This window comes from Adiantum capillus-veneris, chromosome 30 (assembly GCF_014529385.1).
Source record: "Adiantum capillus-veneris isolate H3 chromosome 30, ASM1452938v2, whole genome shotgun sequence".
Classification (NCBI taxonomy): Eukaryota; Viridiplantae; Streptophyta; class Polypodiopsida; order Polypodiales; family Pteridaceae; genus Adiantum; species Adiantum capillus-veneris.
Window position 1 is genome coordinate 55273612 of NC_140960.1, and position 19060 is coordinate 55292671.

At 43.5% G+C, this 19060-nt stretch overlaps 1 protein-coding gene across 2 annotated transcripts in view; it reads left to right on the top strand.

Annotated features, from left to right (window-relative positions):
- Positions 1 to 19060, top strand: part of LOC147417985 (uncharacterized) — a 52681-nt gene that overhangs the window by 4854 nt on the left and 28767 nt on the right. The gene's annotated exons all lie outside the window — the stretch shown is intronic.

Here is a 19060-nt window from a genome sequence, read left to right on the forward strand (position 1 = left end):
ATGCTCAAGGTTCCTTTTATTGGAAGATAGAGCCCTTCTAAACTTAATGAGAGATTGTGCAATGACCAAAACAAAAGAGAGTGGAAACTGTGAGAGAAAAGTGTTGAGAGAGAGAGAGAGAGAGAGAGGGCCAACGCTTCCAAGGAAGGAACTCCGCCTTCTTGTCTCTCTCTCTCTCTCTCTCTCTCTCCAAGTTGAAGTGTTTGCTATTGTGATTCACCATCTGTTCTTAACGTATAGAAAGGTTTCATAATGCTTGTGCTTGTGCTAGGCTTCATTATGGTTGAGTCTCCCTTGCATCGCTAGAGTTATTGCAAAACTCAGTACACAGATCTTTGTATTGACATATGCTCGTGTGTGTGGGAGCATATATTAGTACCTAGTTCTACACCCACTATTGGGCATCGACGACGTTAGTGCGATGTATTATTTAGTCGATACTATGCGTGATAGAGCTGCTATTTATATTGTCTTGTGGATGACTATCATTAGTCTATATCTTGCACTTTCCTTTAAAGGTGAATTTGCGCTTATCCTGTATTGTAATGTGCAACGGAAGTGAATGATGGTGTATGTACTATGCTCAGGATGAGTGATCAGTGAATGCTCAAGGTTCCTTTTACTGGAAGATAGAGCCCTTCTAAACTTAATGAGAGATTGTGCAATGACCAAAACAAAAGAGAGTGGAAACTGTGAGAGAAAAGTGTAGAGAGAGAGAGAGAGAGAGAGAGAGAGAGAGAGAGAGAGAGAGAGAGACGACACCAGATGGGGTTCCAAACCCCCTTCCAAGGGCCCCCCTCTCTATTGCTAGAGAGGTATTTGCTTTAGCTTTCACAAAGTCTGGTACAATGGTTCTAAATGTTGTGATGCTTGACGACAAGGAGGAGGAGGCTAAGGGTTGAAATCTGGAAATGCTCTGGATGCTTGTGGCTGAAAACTAGAATCGCTGGGAATGCTGATGGGCGAGGCTACAGGTCTCCGACGACGGCTGAAAACTAAAAAAACGCTAGATGAACTGCTGGCTGAAAATCGTTTTGTCGTTTTGGCCGTGATGGAAAAATCGACCGCGATGAAGGGAAGTCAGATCTGCTTGGGTACTGCGGCGGGGAAAGGCAAAAACGCTGCTGGCTGAAAATGCTGATGCCAAAAACATTGGGCTCTTGAGAAAACGCCAGGAGAGGCTTGGTACTGCTTCTGTACTCCTTTGTCTGCTGCTTCTTCTAGCGCCCAATGGGCTCCTTATATAGGTGCAACAATCTGGGCTGAGCAGGCTCCCCAACAGCCCACACCAAAGTCGCTTTATTAATAATTTGATTGCAAGAGGTGGTTCACATGCAGTTTGGAAAAAATAGGTTCATGCGGTGGAAATGCTTATGTTGGGTGCTGGGTATTGATGCTAGTGCTAATGGGTTGTGCAATCAGAAGGTATGTAGCTACTCTTAAGTGCATGGACATGCACGTCCTGCGGACATGCTCACAAGGTTGCCAGAACACTTCCTAGGCTGCCCAAAACCCTAGAAATAGGAGTTACAGCTTGTCGACATGCACATAGGTATAGATGTACATGTGACATTCTCCCCTTTTCAAGGTGAGGTATTGGTACTGAGCTGCATGGCTTCTTTGTCGTCCGTCAACGACTCAGGGTAATCTTTGAAAAAAGCTTCATCAACCCATATTGCCTCGTGGGTTCCTCGATCTTTGAACTTCAAAAGGTACTGTTGTGATCCATGCCGAAAACGATGCAACAAAATCTGCTATGGTTCCATGACTTGTGCTTCATCAATGATCTCGGATTCATCTTCTTTCGAAATGTCCTTTGGTGGATCTCCTTGAAACAACTTCAACCAAGAAACATGGAAAACGTTTTGCATTGACCATGACTTAGGTAATTGCAATTTCATAGAAACCTCATTTATCTTTTTAATGATTGGAAAAGGACTATACATTCGAAAAGACAACTTTGGACACTTCTTTCCTACTTGCTTAAGACGCTGCGTCATGATCCTAAGATAGACCCAATTCCCTTCTTTGGTAGTAAGATCTTGATGATGCTTGTTAGCCGGACGTGAATAAGACTCCTAAGCCTTGCTTAGCCGAAGCATCACACTCTCAGTAATCTCATCCAAAGACTGGCTCTCAGCATTTGCATCAGGCAATTGATTGACCGATCTAGTCAACAAAGACTCGAACGGACAACCAAATGTTGCCTCTTACGGAGTTCTACCAATGGCACTGGAATAGGAGTCATTCAAAATTGCTCGAAATAATGGGAGATGCTACTTTCAACGAGACTGTTAATCATGCACATATGACTTAAAAACATCGAAAGCCAATTGATTGTAGATCTCAGTTTGACCATCGGATTGTGGATGAAATGCAGATAAAAAATTCAACTAAAAGCGTTGTCTAAAAATGTGACGTGAATTTGACATCCCTATTTGACACAATCGACTGTGGAAAACCACAAAGGGGATACTATTGCTTAATGAACAAAGGTGCTACATCTTGTGCTGTGGCTACAGCCTTACAAGGAATCAACATGCAAAACTTGTTGAAACGATCAACGATGGTTAAACACCGAGTATTCCTTGAATCCAAACTAGGTGGAAGATTAGTCACAAAATCCATGGAAATGTCGTGAAATGGGCCTTCGGGAATAGGCAGCAGTAGCAAGAGGCCCTGTTGCTTACCCCTAGGGGCTTTTACTTTTTGACAAATAGAACAGTGTGTGACATACTTGAACACATCTTTTCACATTTTAGGCCAATAAAAGAATCTTTCTATCTTTTCTAAAGTGGTATTCATGTCTCTGTGCCCACCTGTGAGAGCATCATGTGCATCGTGCAATATGGCTTGCCGAAGAGAAGGCAACACACAGAGACGATGATGAAAATACAAAAGACCCTCACGAATGAGAGTTTTTAGCCCTTGGGAAGCAAGAGCCTGCAACCATTGCTTACCAAACTCGGAATGTGCATACTGGTTCTTCATGCTGTCAAAAGAGACTCCTTGAATGGAAATTGTTGAACTTGATTTGAGAGCCAAGATCTATCCTTTGCGACGTAACGCATCTGCAACAAGGTTAGCTTTACCGAGAATATATTCAATCAAACCTCCAAATTGCTCAAAGAACTGAGACCATCGTGCCTGGCGGTCACTCCAATGTACACTAGGCATAGACTGGAGCCACTTGAGGGGTTGATGATGAGTACGAACAGTAAACTCTCTATTATACAAAAAATGCCTCCAATGCTTGAGAGAATGAATGACAGAGAGAAGTTCCTCATCGTACACATAATAATTCTTTTCTGCATTATTTAACTTTCTACTGAGAAATGCAACTCGATTGCCATGTTGCTACAGCACATTGCCTATGGCGACGTTGCTCGCACCCGTCTATACCTCAAAGGGATCATCCCAAGAGGCAAGGATGAGACACGGAGCCTCAGTCGCCACAACCTTGACAGCTTCAAAAGCCTCAATGGCTTCCTCTAGCAAAACAACGCGCTGACTGCGAGTTTTTGCCCCTTTCAAAACATCAGCCATTGGTGCGGCAATGCGTGCAAAATTCTTTATATGCAAACTATATGCCCGACAGAGACCTAAAAAAGAACACACATCATATGCTATTTTGGGCAATTCCCAATCACAAATTTGTTCAACCTTTGAGGGGTCTAACTTGACACCGTCTGTAGAAATGATATAAGCCATATAAGTAACTGACTTCAGTTAGAAAAAATTCCGACTTCTTAGTTGCAATATACAACTGACACTCATCTAAACGGGCTAAACCCTTTCTACATCCCGTTCATGTTGTTCCCATGAAATGTAGAAAAAATGAGATTGTCATCTAGAAAAATAAACACACACACACACCAATCATGTCACCAAAACGACCTACCATGAGACGGTTGAACGTACCCACGACACCTGTCAATTCAAAAGGCATAACAACATACTCTCATTGCCCCCGCTTCGTGCGAAAAGTGGTCTTGTAGAGGTCGCCCTTGAATACGCTTACCTGATGGTATCCACTTTTGAGATCGACTTTGCTGAGAACCTTTGTGCCATTGAGCCTATCGAGGATATACTCAATGCGAGGCATGGGAAACTTGTTCTTGACGGTCATCTTGATGAGTGCCTTGTAATCTACACACAAACGAGAAGACCCATCTTTCTTGCGGACAAACAAATTAGGGACAACAAAAGGACTTACACTAGGGCGTATGAATCCCCTGGCCACTAACTCGGTGAGTTGCCGTAACTCTGCTTCTTGAGACTTGTTTAGAGGGTAGGGAGCCTTATTGACTGGCTGTGCTCCCTCCATGAGCTCAATACGATGATCCTCTAGCCGCTCGGGAGAGAGACGGGGTGGAAGATCATCTTGCAAGAAAATGTGCTCATACTTCTTAAACAAACCTGAGTATCGTTTTGGGGTCTTGAGGTCCTGCGTCACTCGAGTGGCATAAACGAATGCCGCTTGAGCTCCTCGTCGTAACTCACACTTAGTCTGCACATGAGAAATGAGAAGTAAAGAATGGAGGCCCTGCTCACCGCAATTGACCACAGCAGAGGAACTTGCCGGTCAAAGAGTGAGCGTGTTTTCTTTTCCATTAATTTGTGGATCCTGCTCACGAAACCATTTAATGCCGAAAATCATCACATTTTGAGAGAGGAGAAACAACAAATTTTCGGCGAAAAGATGCCTGTTGAACAGAGACTAATACACTAGGACATTCCTGGTGATTAAGGAGTGCGCGCCGGGAGCAAAACCAGACACCTCGATAGTGTTCTTGGGTTCTAGGGCATTTGGGTTCTTCGGTACATGGGTTCTTGGCTTGCACTCTGCGTTTAAGAAGGCTTTTCTCTTACCCAAGCTCAACTCCTTTCTGCGGGTGCACCCCTTGGCAGCCTTGCGCTCACACCCCTGTTGCTTTTTCCCACCTCACGTCGATTGGCCTGCCGCTAAGTGCAAAGTCCGCTCTCAATGAGTGGAAAAGAAGAACGAGGGGAGGCTGGACAAGCCCTTCTTCTGTGGGTTTCCTGCCACTCTTCAAAAACACAGATTAGGGATCGACACGCCCAAGTGGTCTTGGTTAGGTGCGATCACAACAAGCAAAAAAAAATTGTGCGGTTCTTTGTGCTTCTTCCCTTGAGTGATGATACCGAACATTGCCAAAGAGCTCCGATACCAATGTAATGTGCAACGGATGTGAATGATGGTGTATGCTCAGGATGAGTGATCAGTGAGTGCTCAAGGTTCCTTTTACTGACAGGAAGGGAGAGCCTTCCTTAACTTAATGAGAGATTGTTCAATGATCAAAACAAATGAGAGTGGAAACTGTGAGAGAAAAGTGCCGAGAGTGATAGAGAGAGAGAAGAGACGACACCAGATGGGGTCCCAAATGAAAGCACGAAGGAGAGGCTACCGGGAGATGGGCGAGGTGAAGGAGTGCACGTTTGGGCCTGATGGAGCCAGGCGTGAGTGCAAGAAGACTATAGCGCTGCAGATCGAAAGCAGAGAGAGAGAGAGAGAGAGAGAGAGAGAGAGAGAGAGAGAGAGAGCTCATACGATTTGGGGAAACCCACATGAGTGGTTTTGTGGCCTTCCCACTTTTATTATAACTTTAAAAATGTGTCCAGGTTTAATGTGAACCTGGACGAAGTATAAAAAATGTACATAAAGGAGGTCATTTAGGGCCTCTAACCCAACAACCTCCCACTTAAGGCATAAATGACGCCTTTAAGCTAACCAACTCCCTCTAGTTGTATGCAATGCTCATGTTGAGCCTTAGCAAGACTCTTGGTGAGAACATTTGCAGGGTTATCCGGTGTGTCGATCTTAGTCAAGGTGACTAGACCATTCTCCAATACCCGACGTATGAAGTGGTACCGCACATCTATGTGTTTGGTACACGCATGAAACATGGCATTTTTGGCTAAATAGACAACACTCTGGCTATCACATCCCAACACTGGAGCACTAGCAGGCATGCCAAGTTCTTTGCAAGTGTGCCCAACCAAATGGCTTCCTTTGAAGCCTCTGTGGCTGAAATGTATTCAGCCTCAGTAGTACTCAGTGCCACAATTTTCTGCTACCTAGAACACCAAGAGACTGCACCACCAGCAATAGCAAATACATATCCATTGGTAAATTTCCTGATATCCATGTCACCTACCATGTTTGCATCACAATATCCCTGCAACTTTAAGTCACTTTTGCCATAACAAATACACTTTGATTGTGTACCTTGCAAATATCTCAGAATGCATTTGACAGCTTCCCATTTCGCTTTGCCAGGATTCGACATGTATTGACTAACAACTCCCATTGCATAAGCAATGTCGAGACGAGTGGCAACCATAGCATACACAAGAGAACCACAAGCTGGCGCATAAGGGATTCCCTTCATTGCTTTCAATGCCACCTCATCCTTTGGGCAATCTACTTTGCTAAGCTTGGTGTATGGCGGTAAAGGTACTCCAAGAGGCTTAGCATTAGCCATATTAAATCTGTCAAGTACTTTTGCAATGTACTTTTCTTGAAAAAAAAACAACAATTTCAGCTTTCTATCTCTCTTAATACGCATGCCCAAAATATGCTCTGCATCCCCCAAATCCTTCATAGCAAATTCTGAATTTAGCTTACACTTCAGAGCATCGAGACTAGTCTATGTTTCCCGGCAAGCAGCATGTCATCAACATAGAGAACAAGTATGATGGGACTACCATCTTCATCCCTTTTTGTATACAAACAATGATCTGCATGGTTGCGTTTAAAGCCTCGAGACAACGTAAAAGTGTCAAACTTCTTATACCACTACAATGATGATTGTCTCAAACCATACAAAGCCCTTTTCAGTTTGCATACTAGTTCCTCATGTGTAGGAACTCATGTATATGTCCTCCTCAATATCACCATGCAAAAACGCTGTCTTTACATCCATTTGATTCAATTCCAAATCAAGCACCGCAACGAGAGGAAAAAGGACACGTAACGTTGTAAGCTTTACAACAGGGAAAAAGATTTCTTGAAAATCAATTCCATCTTTCTGTGCATATGTAACAGACTTGGACGCTCCAAGTCAAGCATCAATCACGACAGCACCAAATAACCACTTCAAACAATTCACAGATCACAATAGATTTGCACTGGCCCGGCGGAGTTTCGTGCCTAGAGATATTGGCCCCAAAGACTGGCGCCCCTTTCGGTATTTCTTTTTGTATTCATCAATCATCAAAGTACAAGAGAGCGGTTAGGGTTTCACTCTCAGACTCTGCGTCCAGATGCTCTGAGAAGTGAGGCCCTCACCACTAATTTAAGGGATGGCCCAAAGCAGAGCCCCCAAAAGCTTGAAATCAAAAGCAATTGCTCTCTCTCTCTCTCACAGAGAGTCAAAACTTGAAAGCAAAAGCATTCTCTCTCTCTTTCTCATATTGTAGAGAAAAAGCAAAATTTGTGTCGCTTATCTTTTAAGCCTCCGCGATTTTCGGAAATTAGGGTTTGCAAGAATTTTAGGGTTTCTGCTATCCGTAGCCACATCATCACTTTGTGACATACCCCCCTCTTGAAAGCATTGTAATCGACCGTGATTACGCCTACAAAACCGACAAAAGCCATAAACCGTCTTAGCAGACACTGACTGTTAGTACCTACGTACTAGGAACACACATCTAGCACATGTACAAAATCGAAAGTCACATCACACGACATTACGAGACATCACAGGACATCACATGACATTCAACATTCATTCGGATCTTAGAGCATGATTTATCGGCAATGTAGCTAGCAATCACATCTAGGTCCAATCGGGACCTCATCGATGTCCGATTGACTAACCCCTATTGCAACCATGTCTATTCGAGATCAAGTAGACCAAAATGCTGCAGTCATTTCGGCTATCAGTTCCTGCACTCAAAAGAAGTCAAGAACAAATCAGTATCATTATCAGGAATTCCATTTCATAAAGTCATCCAGCAGAATACTGTCAGCTATCAGTATCCCTGAAGCTCAAAGAGACATCAGTGACTTTAGTATCAAAATCGAGGCATCTGTTGACAAGGGAGCGGAGTGACTCCCCTCTTGTGCATCCCACTGCACCAGATCTCCGGCCAAGCTGAATTCAGGGTTCCGTTTGGAGTAGACTATGCTAAACCAAAAATCGAGGTAAAGTTTCACAATCCGAGCAGTATCTGCTAGGTCCTCCTCCTCCATCCACTTCGCATCAAATGCAGGAAAGTTCTTGAACTTAACCAAGAACCGCCTTCGGACTTTACCTTTCTTCGTATCGTTATGTGCCAAAATCTGTTAAGGAACAAGGATCTCCTCGTTTTCTTCCACTTCGGGTTGCTCATCAGGCTCCCCATCATCAGGCACATCACCCTTAACAGGTTTCAAGAGACTCACATGCAATGCATTGTGAATCCTCCAAGTATCTGGCAGTTTCAATCGGAAGGAGACATCATTTATCTTGTCAGTGATCTGGAAAGGTCCGTAGTATCGCATACTAAGCTTTGGAAAAAGCCTCTCCTTTCCCTTTTTCTTTCGTAGGCGTGCCTTCTCAAAACGTAAGAGCACCCAATCATCCTCCTTCAATTTCAAGTCGTGACGATGGCGATCCGCTGCCTTTTTTTGTCGTTCTTGAGACTCTTGCAAAGTCTCGCGAACCTTGGCAAAAGCCGTATCCAAATCTCGCGAATATTCATCCGCTTCAAATATCTAATCTTTCGTGCTCAGGAAGGATGGAACCTTCGCAACACTTTCAACAATCTCACATTGCGTCTTCCCCGTCGAAGAGTGTATCGTGTTATTGTAGGCAAATTCCACCAAAGGTAAGTTCTTTTCCCATTGAGTCTTTTGATCCGAGATACAAGACTTCAATAATCTAAAATCACTGAATTGGCAATCTCAAATTGCCCGTCAGTTTGCAAGTGGAACGATGACGAGAACTGCAACCGCGTGCCAATGTTCTCCCAAATTGCCTTCCAAAACAAACTCATAAATCTGGGGTCTTTGTCGGAGACAATGGTCTCAGACGTGCCATGTAATCGGAAAATCATCGTGATCATTCTGTGTTCTCGGGAGATCAAAAATGAAATCTATTTCAATACTTTTCTAGGGGCGGGTGGGTATGGGTAAAAGTTTTAACAATCCCTGTGCCTTATGCCTGTCAAAATTGACCTTCTGGCATACTAAGCAACTGTGCACAAACTCTTCCACATCCTTTTTGAGTCTCGGGCCAAAGAAGTATCTCTCTACCCCCTTCAGGGTGGTAGCAATGCCGCGGTGACTCATAAAAGGTGGACAGTGGCATTCAGTCATAACCTTTTCCCTCAACGGTTGTGTAACGCACAACATAGTTTTTTTCATCAAGTAGCCTTCCCGAAGGGAGTATCCAGCTACTGTCTCCCCATCCCCGTATCCGTGTGAAAATATTTGCAAAATCTGTATCTGTGGCATACTGATCGACCATATCCTCGAAGCTCCTATGATGTATCGCGGAAATAGCCAGAACCAACGGTGTCCGAGACAAAGCATCTGCCACCACATTCTTCTGTCCCTGCACATGGACAATCTGGAAGTGGAACTGTGACAAGATGTTCGCCCACCGCATCTGCTTTTCCGAAAGCTGCTTCTGTGACAAGAAGTAGCGCAAACTCTGATGGTCCGTAAAGACAGTAAAATCCGCTCCGAGTAGGTAATGCCGCCACTGAGTAAGAGCATGGATAACCGCCAAAAGCTCTTTCTCATAGATCTGTGCTGTCATCTCCGGCCTAGAGAACAAACGACTCTCGTAAGCTATGACATGGCCTTCTTGCATCAAGACCGCACCCAGACTACGACCACAAGCATCACAATATACTTCAAATGATTTTTGCAAGTCCGGCAAAGTCAAAATAGGTCCCGTAGTCAATTTCTCTTTCAATGTCTGAAAGGCAGTCACCTTTGTGGATCCCCACAAGAAAGGGACTCCTTTTTGTATCAAGATATGCAAAGGGGAAGCAACCTCTGCAAACTTTCGAATGAATCGTCTGTAGTACGAACACAATCCCAAGAAGCTTTCAATTTCATGGACATTCTTCAAATCGGGCCAATCACGGATAGTGTCTATCTTGGCCGGATCCATTTGCACTCCTGCTGAGACAAAGTGTCCCAAAAAAAATGTATCTCTGAAGCATATGATCTCTGTGTTCTGCTTCATTCTTGGAGAAACCAATGATATCATCAAAGAAAGTGCCAACAAATAGCGTGTACTCTCGAAAAATCCCGTCCATCATCCGGTTAAATGTCACAGGAACATTGGTTAAGCCAAAAGGCATCACCAAAAAGACTCATAATCCAAAAGTAGTCCGGAAGGTTGTCTTGTAGACGTCTCCCGACGCGATTCGGATCTGATGATATCCACTCTTCATATCAATCCTGCTAAAGCACGAGGATCCCTGTAACCTATCGAGTATATCATCGATCCTAGGAATCGGAAATCTGTTCTTGATGGCGATTCTGTTGAGAGCTCTATAATCAATGCACATTCTCCAAGATCCGTCTTTCTTCAAATCCAACAACAGTGGAGAGCAATACGGTGAAGTACTATGCTGGACAAGACCCTTTCCAAGAGGTCTTTCACTGGGTTCATAATCTTTTCAATCTGTACTCGGCTCACACGGTAAGGTGGCCGGTTCGGTGACGTGCTTCTAGGTATCAGGTCAATGGTCTGCTTCAGGCCCTCTAAAAAGCAATCGGCATGAGTGTGGAGAAAAATCTTGGCGTTCTTTTGTTCAGGTCAAAACATATTCAACCTTTATCCATCGTTCAGTACTCTCCCAAAAGAATGAGTAAAGAGACTGAAGTTCATCAAGTACAATCTCTGAGCTCTTCATTTGTCAAAGTCGCTTTCTCGGCCGGGTAGTCAACCACGGCGTAGTTCTTGTGGTACCAAGGGATCTGAGCAGAACGTCACTCGCGTGCCCTGAACACCCCTGTCATTGCAAACGAAGTTTGCCAATGCTCGGTGTAATGGCAACATCCCATCCTGGTGCCAGTCGAACTACCTCTGTAGGCCGAGGCGGGCCATACTTCCTATCTGAATCTTCGTTGTGATCCCAGCCCGCATCTCCAGATGCAGAGGGAGTCGACTGATCCTTGGTGAAGCCATAGGTGCCGCGGAAAATTTTTTTGGGGATCGGATTTCCCGTAGAAGAGAAATCGGTCGTGCTCTGATACCACTGTAATAGACTTGGACACTCCAAGTCGAGAATCAATCACGACAGCACCAAATAACCACTTCAAACAATTCACAGATCACAATAGATTTGCACTGACCCGGCGGAGTTCCGTGCCTAGAGATATTGGCCCAAAGATTGGCGCCCCTTTCGGTATTTCTTTTTGTATTAATCAATCATCAAAGTACAAGAGAGCGGTTAGGGTTTCACTCTCAGACTCTGCGTCCAGATGCTCTGAGAAGTGAGACCCTCACCACTAATTTAAAGATTACAAGGGATGCCCGAGCCCCCAAAAGCAATTGCTCTCTCTCTCTCTCTCTCACAGAGAGTCAAAACTTGAAAGCAAAAGCATTCTCTCTCTCTTTCTCATATTGTAGAGAAAAAGCAAAATTTACGTCGCTCATCATTTAATTTTTTTATTTTTTAAAAGAATTTTTATAGCCTCTGCGATTTTTGGAAATTAGGGTTTTTGGCAAAAATTAGGGTTTGCAAGAATTTTAGGGTTTCTAGCAGAAATTAGGGTTTTTGCTATCCGTAGCCACGTCATCACTTTGTGACAGCATATCCGTTTGCAACCAATCTTGCCTTGTACTTGGGTTTTTCATCCCACGATCTTTATCTTGTACACCCATTTGTTAGGGAGAGCCTTTCTCCCTTTAGGCAATGGCACAAGATCCCAAGTATCATTTGCATTCAAGGATTTGATTTCCTCTTGCATTGCAAGCTCCCACTTATTGTTTGACTCACATGACTTAGCCTCTTTATAAGTAAGAGGTTCACCCTCATCTGACAACATTACATGATGCAAAGAGGGATTAAATTTTTGCGGTTTCCTTCTCAAACGAGTTGACCTGCGTACCCAATGATCTACATTCTTAGGCAACGGTTCTACATCATGAGGCAACTCATTTTCAGCTCTATCATGCTGCTGGAAATCATTTTCAGCCAATTCAGGTGGTTGTCCATCCTCATTTGGAGCATCAATATCATGTCCTACCTCTTCTAGCTCAAGGTTAACGAGCTGATTATCAATTTTAGCTTGCGGTAATGCATCATGAGGCTCTTTTTCAACATCAATGGGTGGCACGAGAGGCTGAAATCTGACTGTTTTCTTGTCAGAATCAGATTTTGTAGCATCCTTAAGCAATTTTGCCTCATTGAACACTACATCTCGGTTGCGAATTACCTTCCGAAATTATGGTAACCACACTCTATAGCCCATTTCACCTTCTTCCCCATAACCTAGGAAGACTCCCTCAATGGACTTCATATCAAGTTTTGTTCTCAAGCCATTGCGTACATGAACAAAAGCTTCGAAGCCAAATACTCTCAAATGATCATAAGAGGCAAGTTTGCTAGACCAAACCTCCTTTGGAATGTCATTTTTCATGTACTATTAGGAGAGCGATTGCAAATATGAATTGCAGTTCGTAATGCCTCTCCCCAAAACTCTTGGGAAAGATTAGCGGTGGACAACATGCAACGCACTCTCTTACATAAAGTACGGTTGTACCTCTCAACCACACCATTAGAAGGTGGATTATAAGGGGCTGTCAACTCCCTTTTGATCCCATTATCATCACAAAAACGCTGAAATTCAGCAGAAATACATATTTTCCTTCATTGTCGGACCTGAGACATTTAAGCTTAGCACTCTTTTGAGTAGTGACAAAAGCATGAAACTTCTTAAAAGCATTAAAAGTCTCACTCTTACTTTTCAACAAATGCACCCATCCTTTCTTAGTACAGTCATCAATAAATGTAACAAAATACAATGCACCACCAAAAGACTTAACAGGCATAGTGCATACATCGGAGTAAATAAGATCAAGAGGATTAGCTTTGCGAGACACCAGAATAATAAGAAGATTTCTTTTTGGCTCATACAACGAAGTCTCTTATGCCACAATTCCGTATGTGAAGCAATTTCAGCAACAACAAGAAACTTGCCAGGCAAAGCTTTGCATCGAAGATAGTACAAAGTATCTCTTTTAGACCTTTTGCATCGAAGATAGTACAAAGTACCTTTTGCAACAAGCATAGAGCCCTTAAGCAACGTCCATGAATCCCTAGCAAAGATGGTAGTAAAACCATGTGCATCTAACTGGCCAGCTGATAGCAAACTTTTCTTAATGCTTGGTACAAACCTGATATCATTCAATAAAAGCTCTTGACCATTGTTAAGAGCCTAAGCACATGGTACCCATTCCCTCAATATTGCAAGCAAAATTATTAGCAAGGTACACCTTGCCATAATTGTCTGCGACATATATAGCAAAACACTCCAAAGATGGAGTCACATGGAAAGCACCACTAGAATCTACTATCCAAGAGTGGGATAGGCCATCATTAGCACTAAGCAATGCATCAATGTCATCTTTCTTTGAGATAAGCATGTCTTCTGCATTAGCTATTACAAAATCTGAGGGGAATGAAGCCGCAACCAAGATTTCCTCAACGTCTGACAACTCCTCAATGACCATACTAGGGGATACATTTGCATTTTTAGCATCCTTGGAGGAATCACCTGCTGATTTTTCCTCTTTCTTCTCATCTTTCTTCTTCTTCTCTTACGCTCCTTTCTTTCTTTCTTGCTCTTTCTTGAAATACCTGCAATCAGGTTTCTTGTGACCCTTTCTGCCACATTGATAGCAAGTGACATCCTTATCCTTTGTCTTGCCCTTACTTCTATTTTGAGTCCTGTTGCCCGTATCACGCTTTGATTTCTACCTCTTGCATTGTAGACAGAGTTGCCACCTTACCTACTAAACTTGCGTCTAATCTCTTCATTGAGAATAGACCAAGGTGGTGAGGTACATAAGGTACGGTACGTATTCGGTACGTCCTGTACGTAGTACCGAATGGATAGAGTTGTAAGGTACGTAAAATTCGTATGTTTTTTTTCTTGAAGCCAAAAACCTACAATACGGTCCATACTTGATAAAAATTTCATAAGTATCACTTTAAGCATGTTAGTTCACTATTCTACAAACCAAGGGAAAGCTTTCATACGAATACCAGAAGCAAGTCGTGACTTCTTGCTCGACATTCAATGAATCAACATTGAAGTGACAAGAACAGATACAACTCAAATATACACAACCTAAAATTTGAAGTTTCACAACAAACTAGTTACTACAGAGAACTTGAAAGTTGACATTGATCATGATTTGCCAATTTGCACACAAAAACTTGATGGCGAACCCAATTTTGCAGACCCGTTTTTTCCAACAAAAAATGATTTTACAGTACGGATCCGTACGGTACGATACCGTACGGTACGATACCGTACTGTACGGACGTACCGTACCGTACCGTACGGTAATGTACGTACGTACGGATCCTACCTTGGAATAGACCCTCTCACACCGTCATACATGAGGCTGTGACTGTTATTCAAGGAGACGACCAATGTCTCTCAAGTATCTGGCAATGTCATAAGCAAGAAAATAGCTTTCAGCTTATCATCAAATTGCTGAAGCCCACTGTCCTGCAACTCACTCAACACACCTATAAAAGCACTCAAATGCTCAGAAGCTGACTTCGAGTCATAAAGTTGCATATTCACCAACTTTCGCATCAAATGCACGTGGTTCACAGGCGTGTTGTTCTTATAATTGGACTTTAACTTTTGCCATATAGCATAAGCAATGTCCAAACACTTGATGTCCGTCAAAATGTCATCATTGATAGCCATTTTCATGTAGGCCATGGCCTTCTTATTCAACCTGGCCCACTCTAATACACACAAACCTTGCGGTTTATTCTCTTCCAATGCATTTTCACAATCCTTCAAGAAAATGATACCTTGCATGTGTTCTTGCCAAAGGTCGAAACCTTGACCATCAAACCGTTTGATTTCCATCAAACTTTTGGTGTCAGATGCGGAAGAGGTAGCAACCATCTTAACTCAACCACAAGTGGGTATACAAGATAGATGCAATAGGTTGAAAGTTTCAGCAAATAGGAGCAACAACAAGACTTTGCATGCAAAAGATCACAGTTTCTTTACATGAAACAGTCCAAATCTGAATTTTCAGCTGAACAAACGATTTAAATCACCTGCACTCAGCTTTTTACTCAAATCCTCGCAGTAAACATCAATACATGTGATCCCATAAATTTAGTACACTTGCGTATTGTTGTTATAACCTGCAATAACCTGTAAATCACCTGTTTTGACCTAAAAACAGTCTGTTTTGGGATGTTTCGGTGACCCCCTTGATCCCAAAAGCAAGGAGCTTCGCGATGGAAGTGAAAATCGTCGCGGGAAAGCAATACAGCTTGTTGTCTAGCAGCCTGCGCAGGTCCTGTTTCGGACCCTAGGACTCTGATACAAGTTGAAAGCGCGAAAGAGAGGCTATCGGGAGATATGTGAGGTGAAGGAGTGCAGGTTTGGGCTCGGTGGAGCCAAGCGTGAGTGCAAGAAGACTTAGCGTTGCAGATCGAAAGCAGGGAGAGAGAGAGAGAGAGCTCGTACGATTTGAGAAAACCCAGATAAGTGGTTTTGTGGCCTTCCCACTTTTATTATAAGTGACTTTAAAAATGAACCTGAACGAAATATAAAAATGTACATAAAGGGGCTCATTTAGGGCCTTTAACCCAACACCAAACCCCCCTCCAAGGGCCCCCCTCTCTATTGCTAGAGAGGTATTTGCTTTAGATTGCACAAAGTATGGTACAATGGTTCTAAAGGCTGTGATGCTTGACGACGACGATGACGAGGCCAAGGGCTGAAATTTGAAAATGCTCTTGATGCTTGTGGCTGAAAACTGGAATCACTGTGCTTATGGGGATCTGCAAGTGCGGCGAGGCTACGTGTAACAAACTGCTGACGTGTCAAAGCCTAAAGAATGGAGCCAACTTACAGTTGTGGCCGAGGGGCCTAAACTCTAATTTTTGCTAGAAACCCTAACTGTTGAAACCCTAACCCTAAAACTTGCAAACCCTAATTCTCGAAATCCTAAACCTAAAACTGCAGAAACCCTAACCCTAGCCCTAAGGGTAGTAGGCAGATTTCCATGATTTACGTTGGTTGATGACGTGGCAGGCTGTACGGATTTCTGTGATTTACGATGGCAGCTTTTGGCATTGCTTTTTGGACCAGATGCTTTTAAGTTTGAAGGCTTTTCACTGTATTATTTTTTAGGCCAAGGGCCTTTAAATATGAGGTTAGGGCTCATTCTCTTGCATGCTTCCTGGAGAAGGTGCAGAGTCTGGAGTACCGGCTTGTATTGTGTTGATAAAGAAATACCGAAAGGGGCGCCAAGGTTTGGGGCCAATACTCTCGGGGGTGGAATTCCGCCACTTCGTGTCGCGTGTCGTCTCTCTCTTTCAGTTTAGTTGTTATTGAAGTGTTAAAAGTTTGTTCATTTTGTTCTTTTCTATTGGCACGTGGTGCCCATCTTGTGACAGTGGTATCAGAGCATCAGGCGTGTGCTTTTCTGAAAGCATACCGGTCCTACAAAAGAGCAGACAGAGCTTATTGCAATTTTATTTGAGGGATCTTCGGGCTCCAACCCGGACTTATTAGCCACTCCCACCCTTACTTCATCTCGCATTGGGCGCGCTCCCGTCTTCATCGCAGTGTCTTAGAGGGCATAAGCCAATTAAGATCACTTGTAAGAGAAGGATCCAGATTTGTTTCAAGTCACTGTTTTTCCTCAGAAGCAGTGCCATGCAGATGTTGATGTCTACAACTACCAAGCAGCATACTCCAAGTACTTGGCAAGCTTTCAAGAATTTTTCTTTGCCCGAAGTTATATGGTTTCTGACATCTTCCTTCGGAGTGCAACTTCTGGCAGAGTGGGTATCTTGAAATGCTTGCCATGGAAACCCTAGCAAATTATAACTTGAAATTTCTCGACATTTCTCAGTAGATGTCTCTTCACGAGCAGATGACCTTGGAGGTTCGGTGTGATTGCTATCTCTTGGGACTACCATCGCCGCCAAAGAAACACTGTCTGTCCAGGAGCTGATGGACCATGTTGTGCTCGGCTACGACCTCATGGAAGGAACCTAACCCTAATTTTTGGTGCAGGTTTCAAGATGGAAAGTCAGTCGACTTTCGAGCTCGCTGATGTCGAGATTGCTTTTTAAGTTGAAATCTATTTGAGAACTTGTTTGGTGATCCTGTTTGGAATTTGTTTGAAATGGATGGTATCTGTTTTGAACCTGTTTTGGTGCCGATTTGAATTGTTTGACTCTGGTTTTAATAATGGTTTCAATGATTGGTGATTTTACTCCCAGGTGGAGTAGTGAGAAAAGATGTTTCGAGAGTGCTTGTTCATACTCATGGCCCGGACCCTTGTGGTTATTTGCGGGGGGAGTATTGAATGATTGAAAAGTGTTGTTTTTTACTCATGGCCCGGATCCTTGTGGTTATTTACGGGGAGAGTATTGTTGTTGTTATTCATGGCGTGGACCCTTGTGGTTATTTACGGTGGGAGTATTGTTGTTGCTACTCATGGCCCGGACCCTTGTGGTTATTTACAGGGGGAGTATTGTTGTTGTTACTCATGGCCCGGACCCTTGTGGTTATTTACGGGGGGAGTATTAAGAAGTCTGAGCAATGGTTACTCTTAGCACCTCCAAACAACGCAGGCTGCGGTCTGGGGGGCGTTTGGTTGTAAAAGGCCTCTATATCTCATGGCCCGGACCTTTTTAGGTTATTTGCGGGAGGAGTGATGAGGGAGTCGTTGAACAGCTCATGGCCTAGACCTGGATAGTTATTTGCGGGGGGAGTGTTCATCGGCGGCTTTATGTTTCTATGTCTTGTAACATGCATATGTAAGCATTTGTGTTGCATTGTGATGTGCCAACTACTGAATATTCCTAATAGGATGAGATTGCCTGGGTATGTAATTTTAGTGCATCAAGACACCCGTGGAAGATCAGTACGGTCTGGGTGTGATGGCTAATTTTACTATGCCGGAATATCAAGAGTTCCGATATGGACGAAAGGAGAAGCTAACTCCTTGATCAAAAAAGCAGAAAGGAGAAGCTAACTCCTTGATCAAAACAACCGAAAGGAGAAGCTAACTCCTTGATCAAAAGAGCAGAAAGGAGAAGCTAACTCCTTAATAAAAAGAGCAAATTGATTGTCCCTCAGAATGTCCCTCGGAATGACCCTCGGAAATTTTTGAGCTAACTTGAGTTGTTTTGCAAATATGCTGTAATCGCGACGATTACTCCCTTTCAAGAAGGGGAGATGTAACAAGCTGCTGACGTGTCAAAGCCTAAAGAATGGAGCCAACTTACAGATGTGGCCGAGGGGCCTAAACCCTAATTTCTGCTAGAAACCCTAATTGTTGAAACCCTAACCCTAAAACTTGCAAACCCTAATTCTAGAAACCCTAAGCCTAAAATTGCAGAAACCCTAACCCTAAGGGCAACAGGTGGATTTTCGTGATTTATGTTGGCTAATGACGTGGCAGGTTGTATGGATTTCCGTGATTTACGGTGGCAACTTTTGGCATTGCTTTTTGGACGAGATGCTTTTAAGTTTGAAGGCTTTTCACTGTAATTTCTTTTTAGGCCAAGGGCCTTTAAATATGAGGTTAGGGCTCATTCTCTGGCATGCTTCTTGGAGAAGGTGCAGAGTCTGGAGTACCGGCTTGTACTGTGTTGATGCAATATAAAGAAATACCGAAAGGGGCGCCAAGATTTGGGGCCAATACTCTCGGGGGTGGAATTCCGCCACTCCGTGTCGCGTGTCGTCTCTCTCTTTCAGTTCAGTTGTTATTGAAGTGTTAAAAGTCTGTTCAGTCTGTTCTTTTCTATTGGCACGTGGTGCCCATCTTGTGACACTACGGACTGATCGGCCGTCGTGGGCGAC